The sequence below is a fragment of the Mauremys reevesii genome, linkage group 2 (assembly GCF_016161935.1).
Source record: "Mauremys reevesii isolate NIE-2019 linkage group 2, ASM1616193v1, whole genome shotgun sequence".
Taxonomy (NCBI): domain Eukaryota; kingdom Metazoa; phylum Chordata; order Testudines; family Geoemydidae; genus Mauremys; species Mauremys reevesii.
In genome coordinates, this window is record NC_052624.1 from 14,158,262 (window position 1) to 14,175,265 (window position 17,004).

The following is a 17,004-nucleotide window of genomic DNA, read 5'->3' on the forward strand; positions in this document are numbered from 1 at the left end:
AAAGGAATTAGTCTCACCCTTTAATTCAACTTTTGAAATTTCTTGAGTTTCTTTCTATTAAAGCACAAGTTGCTTGCTTTTTTTTTTTTTAAATCTTTACCTGTTACATTCTAATTTGATGTAAAATTTATGATCCCTTGCTTTTCTATTTTTTTCTATATTTAGATTTGAGTTGCTGGTACTGCTATAATGTGAACTCTTCAGGAAGGGGCTGTATGTATCTTGGTACGTTGTGTAAATCACTGTGTAAGCTTATGGTGCAATATAAATGCTGCATAAGACATCAGAGCCTCATTCAGACACAGAGTCCTGTGGAATTTTGTGGAATATTTGATTCAAATCTGTAATGCAGAAAATTAGATTTGGTTCGAGTTCAGTCAATATTTACAAAGTAGTAGTAGTTTTGCTTAAAATTTTGTAATATCTGCAAACTTTTCAAAACTTATAAGTAATCTTTAGTAGTAACATCTTTCAGCGTGTAAACTATTTGGGCCAGCCATGTTTTTGCCAGGTTCATGTATCGGATAGTGCCAAATCTGATTGATATTAGCAGGGCTTGATTCTGTTTGGGCCTTATCTGCTGTACCTTCCCTTCTTTGTGTGAAATTCACGCCAGGACCTAGAGTCTGCACAACATCCTGTGCATCACTTAAGGCCAATGGATAAGTTGTATAAAGCTTTTTATACCAGGCCTCATGTCTCAGGCGCTCTCTTTCTACTACACCCCTGTGGTAGGCACCTTGGACTCTGATGACCTTAGGGGGAGCAGTGTGACTCATCTTCCATCAGAAGGGCAGATTTAATCTCAGTCAAATCCTCAGATTGTTGCTTCAGCTCACCATAAGCACCTAAAGCATAACAATAAGCACATAATACATTATTTAATAATAATAATTGTGGCTAAACAGCACTTATGCACAGTCTTCAATAGTTGTTTGCATCCATTTAGGAATCTGAGACCATGCCAAGTGATATCAAAGATGCAATTCACTTCCCTCTATATAATACAAAGGGTGACGGATTAGTGTGTGCAAATTACCAAGGGATCTCCTGTCTGTCTAATCCAGGTAAAGCCTTGGCAAGAGTCCTCAATCAGCTTCTACAACACTGTGTCAAATTTCTTTGTGAGAGGCACTTGGATACCTCGGTGATAAGTGCTTTATAAATGCTTGGATTGTCTGTCACCGAGTGGTTTCAGAGTACCACTGATGTGATCTTTATTTTCTTCCAACTCCAGAAAAGGTAAGTGAAGAATAACTAATATCATGCAGTAAAGGTAAAATAATAGCTGTGATTTTATTATTTATTGTTTTCCACAGTTTTTAGTTCTTCTTCAGCTGAGTACTATTTAATATTCTCAGTTATTTGATATTCAGCTGAATACAGTACTACAATACGTAAATTAAAATGTGGCTGATAAACATGAGGAGAGAGAAGGCCATTGTGAACATTTTCATGTGGTAAGTACCTGTCCCTTACATTGAGCTTGGTTTTCTCGAGGCCATAGAATAAGGCCAGATCCCCATGTCACGATATTTGCAGGGAAGGCAGCTTACTCACTTACTCCACTTTCTGGAGCTAGAGATCATAGAAGCGTTTTACTGTTCCTGGCCTCTTACATCTTAAAGTGTCCCATGAAATGCAATGATTAATTCTTAAGTCCTTGATCACCTGAGAGGAGGAAAGATGGCATCTCACTGTCCCCAAACACTGAGAAAAGGGGAGAGGCCTCCCTCAAAAATCCTACAAGGAGACTTACAGACTTACTAGTCATTTCTCTGATGGCAGGACCAGCACTCCTACCAGCTGCATATAGCAATCCAGTATCAATGCGTGGACCCTGAAAACCTTTGGAGGACCTTGCTTTTTGAGACCAGATGTTAAAGGGCAATAGAAAAGCACAGGGCCACCCAATCATTTCAAGAAGACCTGACACTAGATAGAAGGGGATAATAATGCGTGGATACTAGTGAGGAAAAGTCACATGGCTTGTGGTGCTGGGGCTGTATTTTTTTTTTAAAAGGATAATTCAGATAAGCATTCAATTCTTAGATGCTTATCTGTGCCTGAACTCTAACTCTTTGGAAGTTTCCCCATCATCAAGTATAGTCCAGTTAATAAGCTATTTAATTGGAAAAACAAGAGTAAATGTATCTGTATATGTGTGTGCATGCACATGTGCATAGTGTGTGTATATACATCTCTACCCTGATATAATGCTGTCCTCAGGAGCCAAAAAACCTTACCGTGTTATAGGGGAAACCACGTTATATCGAACTTGCTTTGATCCACCAGAGCGTGCAACCCCGCCACTCCAGAGCGCTGCTTTATCACGTTATATCTGAATTCGTGTTATATCAGGTCATGTTATATTGGGGTAGAGGTGTATTTATATACATATACAGATAGAGAGAGATTTGCCGTAGATTTAAACTCCAGTAAATAGCTCTCATGAATGGTCCCTGTTGAAATGTAATGGAGCCTTCAAATCACCAGAAATTCAAATTGACTCAACATTGGTGAGGATAGAAATATTAGTTTTAAATAGTAACTCAGGACTTCACACAGCTTTGTTGGAAAATGACTGTTGCTGACAAAGTACAGATATTTTTAGTGTTAAGAACCTAACAAATTTCAGAAACAAGAACAGGCCTTATAGCTCAACAGGTCACAATCTTCTAGTTCCATCAGTTAAAAATAGTAAAGTTCTGGATATCATCAGAAAAGAGGGTAAAATGAATGCTGAAACAAATCCTAGATATCTTCCATTTTATTTGTTGGTTTTAAAAATGATTTTTAGGAATGTTTTCCAAGAGGCGGTTGGAGGCATTTCTTTTAGCAGAGTCTAATTATGCACTGGCTTCATCTTAACAATATCTATCAAAGTGTCTCAGATGCTTTCATGTTTGCAATATATTGCTTTATCAGACCCCTGAGAAGGGAAGATTCGGACACCCCAGAGTCATCTTCTTAAGTAGGTGTTGAGCAAATTACCCCATTACATTTCGGCATGCATTAGTCCATTAAAGAGCTGGAGATTCCTTTGTGTAACCAAATGGTTCCAGTGTGTACTTATACTAGTCATTTACTGTAATCCCATAAAGAGCATTCCTATTATCCTGTATTTAAAAGATGATGAATTTTACAGGAGTGTAACTTTAAAAAAATAATTTGATAAAAGGAAATATATTGGAGTTACATTAGCTTTCTTCCAGTCATTGGGTACAGAGGCCGATTTAAAGGACAGGTTACAAACCCTAGTTAATAGTTCCACAACTTCACATTTGAGTTCTTTCAGAACTCTTGGGTGAATGCCATCGGGTCCCGGTGACTTGTTAATGTTGAGTTTATCAATTAATTTTAAAACCTCCTCTAGTGACGCTTCAATCTGTGACAGTTCCTCAGATTTGTCACCTACAAAAGCCGGCTCAGGTTTCGGAATCTCCTTAAAATCCTCAGCCGTGAAGACTGAAGCAAAGAATCCATTTAGTTTCTCCGCAATAGCTTTATCATCTTTAAGTGCTCCTTTTGTATCTTGATCATTCAGGAGCCCCACTGGTTGTTTAGCAGGCTTCCTGCTTCTGATGTACTTAAAAACATTTTGTTATTACCTTTTGAGTTTTTGGCTAGCTGTTCTTCAAACTCCTCTTTGGCTTTTCTTATTACATTTTTATACTTAATTTGGCAGTGTTTATGCTTCTTTCTATTTACCTCACTAGGATTTGACTTCCACTTTTTAAAGGAAGTCTTTTTATCTCTCACTGCTTCTTTTACATGCTTGTTAAGCCATGGTGGCTCTTTTTTAGTTCTTTTACTGTGTTTCTTAATTTGGAGTATACATTTAAGTTGGGCCTCTATTATGGTGTCTTTAAAAAGCGCCCATGCAGCTTGCAGGGATTTCACTTTAGTCACTGTACCTTTTAACTTTTGTCTAACTAACCCCCTCATTTTTGTATAGTTCCCCGTTTTGAAATTAAATGCCACAGTGTTGGGCTGTTGAGGTCTTCTTCCCACCACAGGGATGTTGAATGCTATTGTATTATGGTCACTATTTCCAAGTGGTCCTGTTATAGTTACCTCTTGGACCAGCTCCTGCGCTCCACTCAGGACTAAATCTAGAGTTGCCTCTCTCCTTGTGGGTTCCCGTACCAGCTACTCCAAGAAGCAGTTATTTATAGAGCAGTTTTTAAACTAGGAGATGGGGGAAAGCCGACTGCTGCAGAGGAGCATGTGGATCGGACACAGACTTCTCTTAGGGGAGAGTCTGATGATAGAGAATCTCCAGGTTATAGTCAGGAGCAGAGGACGGAAGAGTATAATGTAAGGGCCGGGTCAGATGATAAACAGTCACATAAAAAAGAATCTGGCACATCAGAAAAGGGCAGACAAATAAACAGGGGCAGGTTTTTAAAGTGCTTGTACACAAATGCTAGAAGTCTAAATAATAAGATGGGTGAACTAGAGTGTCTTGTGATAAAGGAGGATATTGATATAATAGGCATCACAGAAACCTGGTGGAATGAGAGCACTCAATGGGACACAATCATTCCGGGGTACAAAATATATCGGAAGGACAGAACAGGTTGTGCAGGGGGAGGAGTGGCACTATATGTGAAAGAAAATGTAGATTCAAATGAAGTAAAAATCTTAAGCGAATCCACATGTTCCATAGAATCTCTATGGATAGAAATTCCATGCTCTAATAAAAATATAACATTAGGGATCTATTATCGACCACCTGACCAGGACAGTAATAGTGATGATGAAATGCTAAGGGAAATTAGAGAGGCTATCAAAATTAAGAACCCAATAATAGTGGGGGATTTCAATTATCCCCATATTGACTGGGAACATTTCACTTCACGTCGAAATGCAGAGATAAAATTTCTCGATACTTTAAATGACTGCTTCATTGAGTAGCTGGTACAGGAACCCACAAGGGGAGAGGCAACTCTAGATTTAATCCTGAGTGGAGCGCAGGAGCTGGTCCAAGAGCTAACTATAGCAGGACCGCTTGGAAATAGTGACCATAATACAATAGCATTCAACATCCCTGTGGTGGGAAGAAGACCTCAACAGCCCAACACTGTGGCATTTAATTTCAAAAGGGGGAACTATACAAAAATGAGGGGGTTAGTTAGACAAAAGTTAAAAGGTACAGTGACTAAAGTGAAATCCCTGCAAGTTGTGTGGGCCCTTTTTAAAGACACCATAATAGAGGCCCAACTTCAATGTATACCCCAATTTAAGAAACACAGTAAAAGAAGTAAAAAAGAGCCACCGTGGCTTAACAACCATGTAAAAGAAGCAGTGAGAGATAAAAAGACTTCCTTTAAAAAGTGGAAGTCAAATCCTAGTGAGGCAAATAGAAAGGAGCACAAACACTGCCAACTTAAGTGCAAGAGTGTAATATGAAAAGCCAAAGAGGAGTTTGAAGAACGGCTAGCCAAAAACTCCAAAGGTAATAACAAAATGTTTTTTAAGTACATCAGAAGCAGGAAGCCTGCTAAACAACCAGTGGGGCCCCTTGATGATCAAAATATAAAAGGAGCGCTTAAAGACGATAAAGTCATTGCGGAGAAACTAAATGGATTCTTTGCTTCGGTCTTCATGGCTGAGGATGTTAGGGAGATTCCCAAACCTGAGCTGGCTTTTGTAGGTGACAAATCTGAGGAACTGTCACAGATTGAAGTGTCACTAGAGGAGGTTTTGGAATTAATTGATAAACTCAACATTAACAAGTCACCGGGACCAGATGGCATTCACCCGAGAGTTCTGAAAGAACTCAAATGTGAAGTTGCGGAACTATTAACTAAGGTTTGTAACTTGTCCTTTAAATCGGCTTCGGTACCCAATGATTAGCTAACTTCCAATGTAACGCCAATATTTAAAAAGGGCTCTAGAGGTGATCCCGGCAATTACAGACTGGTAAGTCTAACGTCGGTACCGGGCAAATTAGTTGAAACAATAGTTAAAAATAAAATTGTCAGACACATAGAAAAACATAAATTATTGAGCAGTAGTCAACATGGTTTCTGTAAAGGGAAATCATGTCTTACTAATCTATTAGAGTTCTTTGAAGGGGTCAACAATCATGTGGACAAGGGGGATCCGGTGGACATAGTGTACTTGGATTTCCAGAAAGCCTTTGACAAGGTCCCTCACCAAAGGCTCTTACGTAAATTAAGTTGTCATGGGATAAAGGGGAAGGTCCTTTCATGGATTGAGAACTGGTTAAAAGACAGGGAACAAAGGGTAGGAATTAATGGTAAATTCTCAGAATGGAGAGGGGTAACTAGTGGTGTTCCCCAAGGGTCAGTCCTAGGACCAATCCTATTCAATTTATTCATAAATGATCTGGAGAAAGGGGGAAACAGTGAGGTGGCCAAGTTTGCAGATGATACTAAACTGCTCAAGATAGTTAAGACCAAAGCAGATTGTGAAGAATTTCAAAAAGATCTCACAAAACTAAGTGATTGGGCAACAAAATGGCAAATGAAATTTAATGGGGATAAATGTAAAGTAATGCACATTGGAAAAAATAACCCCAACTATACATACAATATGATGGGGGCTAATTTAGCTACAACGAGTCAGGAAAAAGATCTTGGAGTCATTGTGGATAGTTCTCTGAAGATGTCCACGCAGTGTGCAGAGGCGATCAAAAAATCAAACAGGATGTTAGGAATCATTAAAAAGGGGATAGAGAACAAGATGGAGAATATAGTATTGCCCTTATATAAATCCATGATACGCCCACATCTCGAATACTGTGTACAGATGTGGTCTCCTCACCTCAAAAAAGATATTCTAGCAATAGAAAAGGTTCAGAAAAGGGCAACTAAAATGATTAGGGGTTTGGAGAGGGTCCCATACGAGGAAAGATTAAAGAGGCTAGGACTCTTCAGCTTGGAAAAGAGGAGACTCAGGAGGGATATGATAGAGGTATATAAAATCATGAGTGATGTTGAGAAAGTGGATAAGGAGAAGTTATTTACTTATTCCCATAATACGAGAACTAGGGGTCACCAAATGAAATTAATAGGCAGCAGGTTTAAAACAAATAAAAGGAAGTTCTTCTTCACGCAGTGCACAGTCAACTTGTGGAACTCCTTACCTGAGGAGGTTGTGAAGACTAGGACTATAACAATGTTTAAAAGGGAACTGGATAAATTCATGGTGGCTAAGTCCATAAATGGCTATTAGCCAGGATGGGTAAGAATGGTGTCCCTAGCCTCTGTTCGTCAGAGGATGGAGATGGATGGCAGGAGGAAGATCACTTGATCATTGCCTGTTAGGTTCACTCCCTCTGGGGCACCTGGCATTGTCCACTGTCAGTATACAGATACTGGGCTAGATGGACCTTTGGTTTGACCCGGTACGGCCGTTCTTATGTTCTTATGTAAAGTATTGAGAAATTTTGTCTCTGCATTTCTTCCCGAGGTGACATGTTCCCAGACAATATGGGGATAATTGAACCCCCCCCACTATTATTGAGTTCTTAATTTTGATAGCCTCTCTCATTTCCCTTGTCATTTCATCATCACTATCACTGTCCTGGTCAGGTTGTAGATAATAGATCCCTAATGTTATATTCTTATTAGAGCATGGAATTACTATCCATAGAGATTCTATGGAACATGTGGATTCACTTACGATTTTTACTTCATTTGATTCTACATTTTCTTTCACATATAGTGCCTCTCCCCCCGCTCCCCGCACGACCTGTTCTGTCCTTCCGATATATTTTGTACCCCGGAATGATTGTGTCCCATTGATTGTCCTCCATCCACCAGGTTTCTGTGATGCCTATTATATCAATATCCTCCTTTAACACGAGGCACTCTAGTTCACCCATCTTATTATTTAGACTTCTAGCATTTGTGTACAAGCACTTTAAAAACTTGTCACTCTTTATTTGTCTGCCCTTTTCTGATGTGTCTGATTCTTTATGTGAATGTTTTTCGTCTGATCTGGCCCTTACATTATCCTCTTCCATTCTCTGCTCCTGACTATAACCTAGAGAATCTCTATCAATAGACTCTGCTCTAAGAGAAGTGTCTGTCCGATCCACGTGCTCCTCTGCAGCAGTCGGCTTTCCCCCATCTCCTAGTTTAAAAACTGCTTTGCAACCTTTTTAATGTTAAATGCCCGCAGTCTGGTTCCACTTTGGTTTAGGTGGAGCCCATCCTTCCTGTATAGGCTCCCCCTATTCTAAAAGTTTCCCCAATTCCTAATGAATCTAAACCCCTCCTCTCTACACCATCGTCTCATCTACGCATTGAGACTCTGAAACTCTGCCTGCCTACTTGGCCCGGCGCGTGGAACTGGGAGTATTTCTGAGAATGCCACCATAGAGGTCCTGGATTTCAGTCTCTTTCCTAGCAGCCTAAATTTGGCCTCCAGGACATCTCTCCTACCTTTCCTTATGTCATTGGTATCTACATGTACCATGACCGCCGGCTCCTCCCCAGCACTACACATAAGTCTAACCAGATGCCTCGAGAGATCTGCAGTCTTTGCACTAGGCAGACAAGTCACCATACGGTTCTCCCGGTCATCACAAACCCAGCTATCTATGTTTCTAACAATCGAATCTCCCATTACTAACACCTTCCTTTTCCTAGTGACTGGAGTTCCCTCCCCCGGAGAGGTAACCTCAGTGTGAGAGGATACCCTAACACCATCTGGAAGGAGGGTCCCAACTATGGGAAGGTTTCCCTCTGCTCCCGTTGACTGCTCTGCTTCCCTGGGCCTTTCATTCTCCGGCTGTCTGACCGGAGATGGGACAATTCTACAGTGTCCCGGAAAGCCTCAACAACATACCTCTCTGCTTCCCTTAGCTCCTCCCGTTCCGCCACCCTGGCCTCCAAAGCCCGTACGCGGTCGCTGAGGGCCAGGAGCTCCTTGCACTGAACGCACACATACGCCACCCACTCACAGGGCAGGTAATCATACATGCTGCACTCAGTGCAATAAACTGGATAGCCCCCACTCTGCTGCTGGGCTTCTGCCTGCACGGTCTCCTAGTTAATGAAAGGGTTTTGTTTAACTCAAGATGTTTTGACTGTAGTTTCCACACTCCCTTGTGAAACTCCCTGTTAGCAGCCCCTGGTCGCAAAGCTCCCTGGTCGCTTGCACACTGCTTTATAAAGCCCTGGCCTGCTTGAAAGCCCCGCCCACTGACTAAGGCTCAGGCAATTAACAGAGGCTTCTAGCTTTCAAACCTTCCTTTGAAGCTCACAGCTTCCAACTGCCAGCCAGGGCCAGCTCCAGGCACCAGCCGAGCAAGCTTGTGCTTGGGGCGGCAGATTCTACGGGGCGGCATTCCGCCCAAACCTAGGACGGCACGGCTGCTTTTTTTTTTTTTTTGTTCCCTGCTCTGGCCGCCCTGTAAGGGGCGGCGGCGCGGAGGAGGGGAGCGCCCTGCAGCAAACTCGGCAGGGCAGCCCGCGTCCTTCAATCCCCGCCGACCGGAGCGGCGCGGAGCCCTCCCGGCAGGCGGCGCGGCGGTCGGGGCCACGTGGCGAGCGCCCTGCTGAAGCACTGGCCACCCCCCTTCTCTCTCTCCCCCCCTCCGCTCTCTCCCTCTACCCCTCCCTTCCACTAGACCGGCGCGCACTCTGGAGCACAGGGAGTCCCCCTGCACCCTGGTTCCGGCCGCCCTGTTTTTTGTTTTGTTTTTTCCCCCGCTTTGCCGGCTGCGCCGTTGTCCCCCCCACCACCCCTGCTTTGCTGGCCGCATCGTTTTTGTTTTGTTCCCACCACCCCCACACTTTGCCGTGCCGGCCGCGCCATGTTCCCCCCCCCCGCCCCCCCCTTTGCCACTCTGGCCACGCCGTTTTTTTTTTTTTTCCCCTGCTTTGCTGCTCTGGCTGCCCCCCCCCCTTTTTTTTTTTTTGCTTGGGGCGGCAAAAAAGCCAGAGCTGGCCCTGCTGTCAGCCACAGCACATGGTCCTTCAAACAAACAAACAGACAGACAGACAAACACAAGCTCAGCACACAGCAAGTAACCCCCAAACACAAACAAACACACACTACAGACAGTCACTTACCCCAAGGGTGCTGTATTTGCTCCTCCTTCACCTGGAGAACTCCCTTGCGAAACTCCCTTTTAGCAGCCTCTGTTCGCCCCGTCCATCTCTTTCTTCTCTGATTCTTTTAGAAAAGCCCAGTTATCTTTTCATTGTCTTTTTTCTCACCTAGAACATTTCATTCTTAGGCTATGGCTACACTTAAACTTCAAAGCGCTAAGTGTAGTCAAAGCGCCAGCGCTGGGAGAAAACTCTCCCAGCGCTGTCCGTACTCCAGCTCCCTGTGGGGAATAACGGACAGCGCTGGGAGCCGCGCTACCAGCGCTGGGGCTTTGACTACACTGGCGCTTTGTAGCGCCGCAATTTGCAGCGCTGCAGAGGGTGTGTTTTCACACCCTGCTGCAGCGCTGCAAATTTGTAAGTGTAGCCAAGCCCTTGGATGTTAAGTATGGCAAAAAGAGCCACGCATAGCTCCCACATAGACTGTCATTGCAGTTATCCATGATTGATTCATCTTGTATAAGAGGTGTACAGCAATGAGATTTTCCTCTGGAAAGAAGTAGATCATTTTGTAGCATAATTTTGTATGGATTATGTTCTGAAATTTTTAATTCCTTTTGCAGTCTCTTGACTTGAGTGGGAGCAGGATCTGGCATATACACCTCTACCTCGATATAACGCGACCCGATATAACACGAATTCGGATATAACGCGGTGAAGCAGTGCTCCAGGGGGATGGGGCTGCACACTCCTGGGATCAAATCAAGTTCGATATAATGCGGTTTCACCTATAACGCAGTAAGATTTTTTTGGCTCCTGAGGACAGCGTTATATCGGGGTAGAGGTGTATATACGTGTCTCTCATATTATATCTGTCTCTAATATGCGAGACAAATACTTAGACTGGAAAGACCAACTGCATCTAAGCAACTAGCCCATAGTTACCTATTCAGTTGGGACTTATGTGATTCCCAAAATACATTCAGCTTAGAATACATAGGTGCAGTTGCAGTATCATTATTTGAGTTAGTTACATATTTAGTTTTAAAACTACCATAAAATGGTGCACAGGTGAGAATTTCAAAGGGAGGGTTTTACTTGCAGGAAAAGTGTCTGGTGTGATCCGTGCTCAGACTGAGTGAAAAATGAAACTACAATATTTATGAGATAAGGAGCTTATTGAATGCTGTCCAACTCCCTCATATTAATACTGTTGCATCTGAGTGGGAGGAAGGGATACAGAATATATATTCATATAGTTCTAAATCAAAATATGCATGGGAACAAAATACTAGTTCAAATTAGACATATCAAGGAGGAAGGAAACCTGCTTTTATGGCTGGTTAATATAAAAGTGAAAAATAATTTATCTTCATTTAAGGTAAACAGTATTCTCTCTTCCATTCGAAAATATAAAGTATCTGCTCCCTCTTCTTATGTCGTCTTTTATCTCCCTAAATTTTCTATTCCTATTCCTCCTCCTCACCTGAGCTAGAGGGCTCTAACAGAAACTTTAATACAACTACAGCATTAATGAGGACAAGAAGATTTGACCTCCCTAATTTTGAAATATGAATTGGGTACTTTCTATACTGGGCCTCAGAGTCTTGGTTAAAATCTTTTTGAAACTGGGCTTTATTCTCCTCTCACTTATATGAACATGAATCAATATTAATCCATTTAATTAAATGAAGTTACACCATTGTAAAACTAGTGAAACTGAGGAGTGAATCAAGGCCATTATTTTGTTAAGTGGAGGAGTCATTTTTTTCCTCTTTTATGCAATAGAAAATGAATAAAGCATATAAATTAAATGTACAGAGCTTAACTCCCCACTCTTTTACTTTGGGATTATGCTGATTTACACTTGAATTACATTGATTCACCACTGTGTTACTCCAGTTTCCCACCAATCTCACAGGCAGTGAAGGTCAAATAGTGTTTCCTCTGCCCACCCTTTCCTCACTTCATAGTAAAATGAAAATCCATCCAAATTTTTATGAAAGTCAGATGTTGTCTACTGTGAGCCTGTTCTCTTTTCATGAAGATCATAGAGGCACATAAAACTCTTAACTTAATTGAAGTTACTCCTGATAATTCCACCCAAGCGAGAGAGCAATCAGGCTTCTGTGGTTTACTTCTTCATAAAAAGAAAGAAAGGAAAAAAAGCCCTACAATTTGGTTATACATTTTCCTGAGGGTGCTATTAGAATGGTTTCTTAGTAATGTGTGTGTTTTCATTTGATTAAGTCAATAAATAAATCTTTCAAAGAGGAAGCAGCCAATGGTTGATATTGTCAGGGCAAACCCGTAGATTTACTTAATCCCAGTTGGTACTAGTGATGCTCACTTCCTAACTTGACTTTGAGTCACTACTGTAACATTGTTTAGTTAGACCACTGAGAGGAGAAAAATGGAACTTCTACTTAGGTAGATGATAAGCAAATTTTCCTGTTGTTTGAAATGTGCATTAGACCATTTAGCTGAAGATTACTGTATATAACAGAATGGTTTCAATATGTACTTACAATGGAAGTAATTTCCTGTTATTCTGTAATACCAACTATCCATTTAAGAGTTTGGATTTTACATCAGTGCAATTTCTTATTTCATTCTCTGATAGAAGGAAATGAGAATCCTTTATACTAGCTCTTTATTTTGACAAAGATGCCAATTAACTACTTTATACAATTAGACTCCACTGTTATGTGGACTGGAAAATGGCTTGAATTTTCCTCTTAAAGGAAAACCACAATATAATATATTATAAAAGCTATTCTAGTCTCTGTAAAAACAATGAGGAGTCCTTGTGGCACCTTAGAGACTAACAAATTTATTTGGGCACAAGCTTTCGTGGGCTAAAACCCACTTCGTTAGATGCAAGGAGTGGAAAATACAATAGGCAGATATAAATACACAGCACATGAAAAGATGGGAGTTACCTTACCAAGTAGGGGGTCAGTGCTAACGATCCAGTTCAGTTAAGGTGGAAGTGGCCTGTTCTCAATGGTTGACAGGAAGTGGTGAATAACAAGGGAGGAAAAATCGCTTTTCTAGTGCTGAATGAGGCTGATGTAACCAAGGTGGCCCATTTCAAACAGTTGACAAGAAGGTGAGAGTATCAGCAGAGGTAAATTACAAAAAACTAATTGTTGTTTTTGCTGATACAGACTAACATGGCTACCACTCTGAAATCTAGTCTCTGTATAATTATAAATCACTGCAGATCACATAAGGCTATACTTTATCTGGGAATGAACCTCCCAGCTTGAGCACACAGATTTCTGGTGGTGTAGGGGTCGTACTCGCATGCTAAAAATAGCTGTATAGATGGTGCTTTGATGTTAGGTCTCGGGCTGGAGCTTGGGCTCTGAAGCTGAGCAACAGCAGCATGTATATAGCTATTTTTAGTGCGCTAGTATGAGCCCTGCTACCACAAGTCTGTGGAGCTGGGGCTAGCAGGGTTACTCCCAGATGCAGTGATGATGTACTCTAAATGCTTTTGTAAATCATTCCCCAGCCTTTAAAATGGGTGAGGAATCCCCTTTTAAATTAATGCTTATTATGCCAACCTTGACTTATGAGGGTTTCCCCATGGTACAGCAGCCCTGTTTCCCCCAAGGGGTAAGCAGAGTTCAGTGAGGAGGCTGGAAGTTGTGTGGATAGACCGGATCCCTGCAGTGTCAGGACACTATGTATATTGGGTGGAATCTCTGTGCCAGTTCTATGGGATTGAAGGCAACTCCCACTACAACATTGAACGGAACAGTAGGGTGGAACCTCTGTGATACCAGAATCACTGAGTTTTCTGTTTTCTACAAGGAATAAACCACTTGGGGGACAGTTTGATCTTTTATTTGCTTTGTTTTAAATGTGAATTAAACTTTGTTTGAAGAACTTTCTATTTCACTTAACCTACTGTGCTCTAATATGCCCACAGAAGTTGCAAAATCCCATTTTTGCCAGATATCTCTCTTAGAAATTAGAAATTCCAGTGTTTGCAAGTAAGAAGCTCTTCATTTTTATTTTAAATGTAGGTATACCTGTTACAGTATCCAAGAGTTTTCTTGATTAAATATTATACAGTTCCACACTGAAAGCGTGAAATCTGTCAAAGAATTGTAAATGGAAATGTTGGACATAACAGTGGAAGAGAAAGAACATAGTATTGAAAAACTCCCATTTCTGAATGTTACCTGAGAAACTATACCTTATATTTTACTAAAATTTTCCACATATACCTCATCTCTCAAGTATTACAACCTTGCCTTCCACATAAAGTCTACTTGCTCTAGTTATGACTCCTGTATCTCTGTGAGACAAAGAACATGACATAATTGTGGTTTATTTCATGATCAGAATGTTCGCATCTTTCCAGATATAGCTCATGCTAACCAATCCTACTGCATATCCTTAAAAATGGATTTTATTGAAATAGAATTTACTATGATGTTTCTGGCTAATGTCTAGGCCATCTGGAAAGACTTGAAGTTTATCTTTAAGGATTTTGATACCACATTTTTCAGGACTGCTTGCAAACACTTTCAGTGAGTTGCATGTCTAATTTGCTCTCACAATTAGTACAGTTGCATTCACAACTGTGGTAATCGTAGGAGCAGATCACTAGTTAGACACGGTTACAATAGTGATGAGAGTCATATAAAAACCTAGATAGGTAGTGTGTGCAGTTGATCCACTTATGTGTAATTCCCCCATTTTCTTATTATACCTACTCCTTGTTAGTTCTAAAATTAAATTGTAAATTCTTCATAGCAAGGACTTTCTATCCATACTACAAAGTGCCTAACTTACTGTAAAAATGTAATACAACAGATAAACTGTATATACAACCATCAGCAAACATAAGGAATTAAACTGTCAGTTTAAAGAGAACTAGAAATCCTTGGTGCTAGAATAATAAATGCTTTTTAAAATCTCTGTTCATTACCCCAAGGTTCTTGATACACTAGGGAGGACAATAATTATGAGGCCTTTGAGTCCAGTCATTTCAATTGAACATGAGGTTTTCTTGTAAATCACACTATTTAACGTGTAATAGGTGCTATCCTTTTTAGATGGTGAACAAATATAATATGTAACACTGAAATGTTTCTCTTATTTAAGTATTAATTTATCTTGGATTCTGATATCCATTAAGATCCACCCAGTATTTATTTTGGCTATTTAGATTAAGCCATTTTCTATGCCCTATCCACTCTAAGGTATATTGCTTAGTCTTTTAGTGCTTTTGGATCGTCTTTATGCATTTGCACTCTGTACTCATTATTATTTTGCAAAGCCTATCCAAATGTTTTCTTTCCATAGTGGAAATCTTTGTTGCCACCTCTTGTTTTTGCAAGGATAAGTTTATCAAAGCAGCATTTACATTCTCCACATTTCAGTTTTCATTAACCCCAACATACATTTCCTGCTAGCCTTGTTTCAATGGTACATGCTTCCTCCCTTCAGTTACCATCACAATTATTTATTTGAGGTCTAAGATTCTTCTCTTTTTACGTTGATGGAGGGGAGAAAAACAAGGTGGAAGTAGAGTGGGCCAGCATAGAAGTAGGGAGTCAAAGGGCTCACACACCATGGTTGGGGATTCAAAAAATGAGCTTGGGTGAAACAAGTCAAGGTGGGAAAGGGTCAGATCAAAAGATCAGTTGCTGTTCATGATCTTCTCCTCCTAAATCTGGTGGATTTCCCATAGAGAACTGCATTGGAGTTAATTCTACAATAGGTAGCATTAAATCTTGGTCCACACTTCTAATCCCTTTGGTGGATGGGACACAGGTGGACAGGGCATAAGTGCAATGGAGAGAGAAAATGACATTGTAGCTCATGAGGTGACCTTGCTGCCAGGAGGTAGAGGAATGCCAGGAATTATTGCAGAAAGGAAAAAGTTGCCTGGAAATGGACCAGGGTTTTTCACATTTCCCCTCTACTTTTCACACAGATTCTGATGATCAGTGAGGGATTGTGGCTCACAGGCCTGTCCTTTCCAGAAGACTTTAAACATCTCACCCTTTGAGAGGATCATGTGACTCTCATTCTTTGAGGTGAAACCTATGGAGGGTTAAATGTTGCTTAGTTTCCCCCTTCTAATGGGTAGTTCCTAGGGACGGATAATTCAGCACCTAGTTTTTTTCTTCAAAATGTGCACAAATAGAGAGATACAGATGTAATGAAACAGGATAAAGTATATGTTCTTTAAAAATGTATTGGAACATCTTTTCATTATTAAGAGCTAGTTTGTTTCTTTCAACACAGTCTTGAGAAAGAAGTGGTGAGTAATGTGCCCCACCCTAGGAGGATTTCTGGAATGCAGAGTGACTGAGATATGAATGTCTGAGTTTCTTGTCTTCCCCAGCTTGCATGGAGATGGTGGTAGTAATTCTCTGCAGCCTATACCAGTAACAAATTCCAATATGCCTTCTCCAGCTTAGCAGCACTGACCTGGGAGGAGTGTGGGGTGAAGCCAAAGCTGCTATTCTTCAGTCCACTCCTTACCCCCATGTGCAAGGGGATGGTAGTCAGCACACAGAGGCTGATTTTTTCAAGGTGTTTAGGCACTTAAAGATGTGGATAGGTGCCTAGTGGTATTTTCAAAAGTTTCTGGGTGCATAAATGGTATTTATTTCAATGAAACAAGGTGGCTGAGGTAATATCTTTTATTGGACCAAATTCTATCAGTGAGAGACAAGCTTTTAACCTTACACAGAGCTTTTCTTCAGATCTGGGAAAGTTACTTACGGTATCACGGTTAAATACAAGGTGGAATAGATGGGAGATAACATGTTGTAGGAGGTTATTCAAGATGAAGTGGGAGTTAACATTTCTGCAGTCATAGAACAAAGGTTTAGTCAGTTATAAATTGTTGTAATGACCCATAAAACCAGTGTCTTAGTTGAATCCATGATTTTTAGTCTCTAACAAAGTTAAGAATTTAAGTTCTCAGGCTTGTCTT

The 17,004-nt window shown here is 40.9% G+C and overlaps 1 protein-coding gene across 1 annotated transcript in view; it reads left to right on the forward strand.

Annotated features, from left to right (window-relative positions):
• Positions 1–210: 210 nt before the first annotated feature.
• Positions 211–17,004, forward strand: part of LOC120396915 (sodium channel protein type 5 subunit alpha-like) — a 148,134-nt gene continuing 131,340 nt past the window's right edge. The window contains exons 1-2 of the mRNA XM_039522144.1: positions 211–225; positions 1,068–1,242. The gene's annotated coding sequence lies outside the window, so the exon portion shown is untranslated. The remainder of the gene's footprint in view (positions 226–1,067; positions 1,243–17,004) is intronic.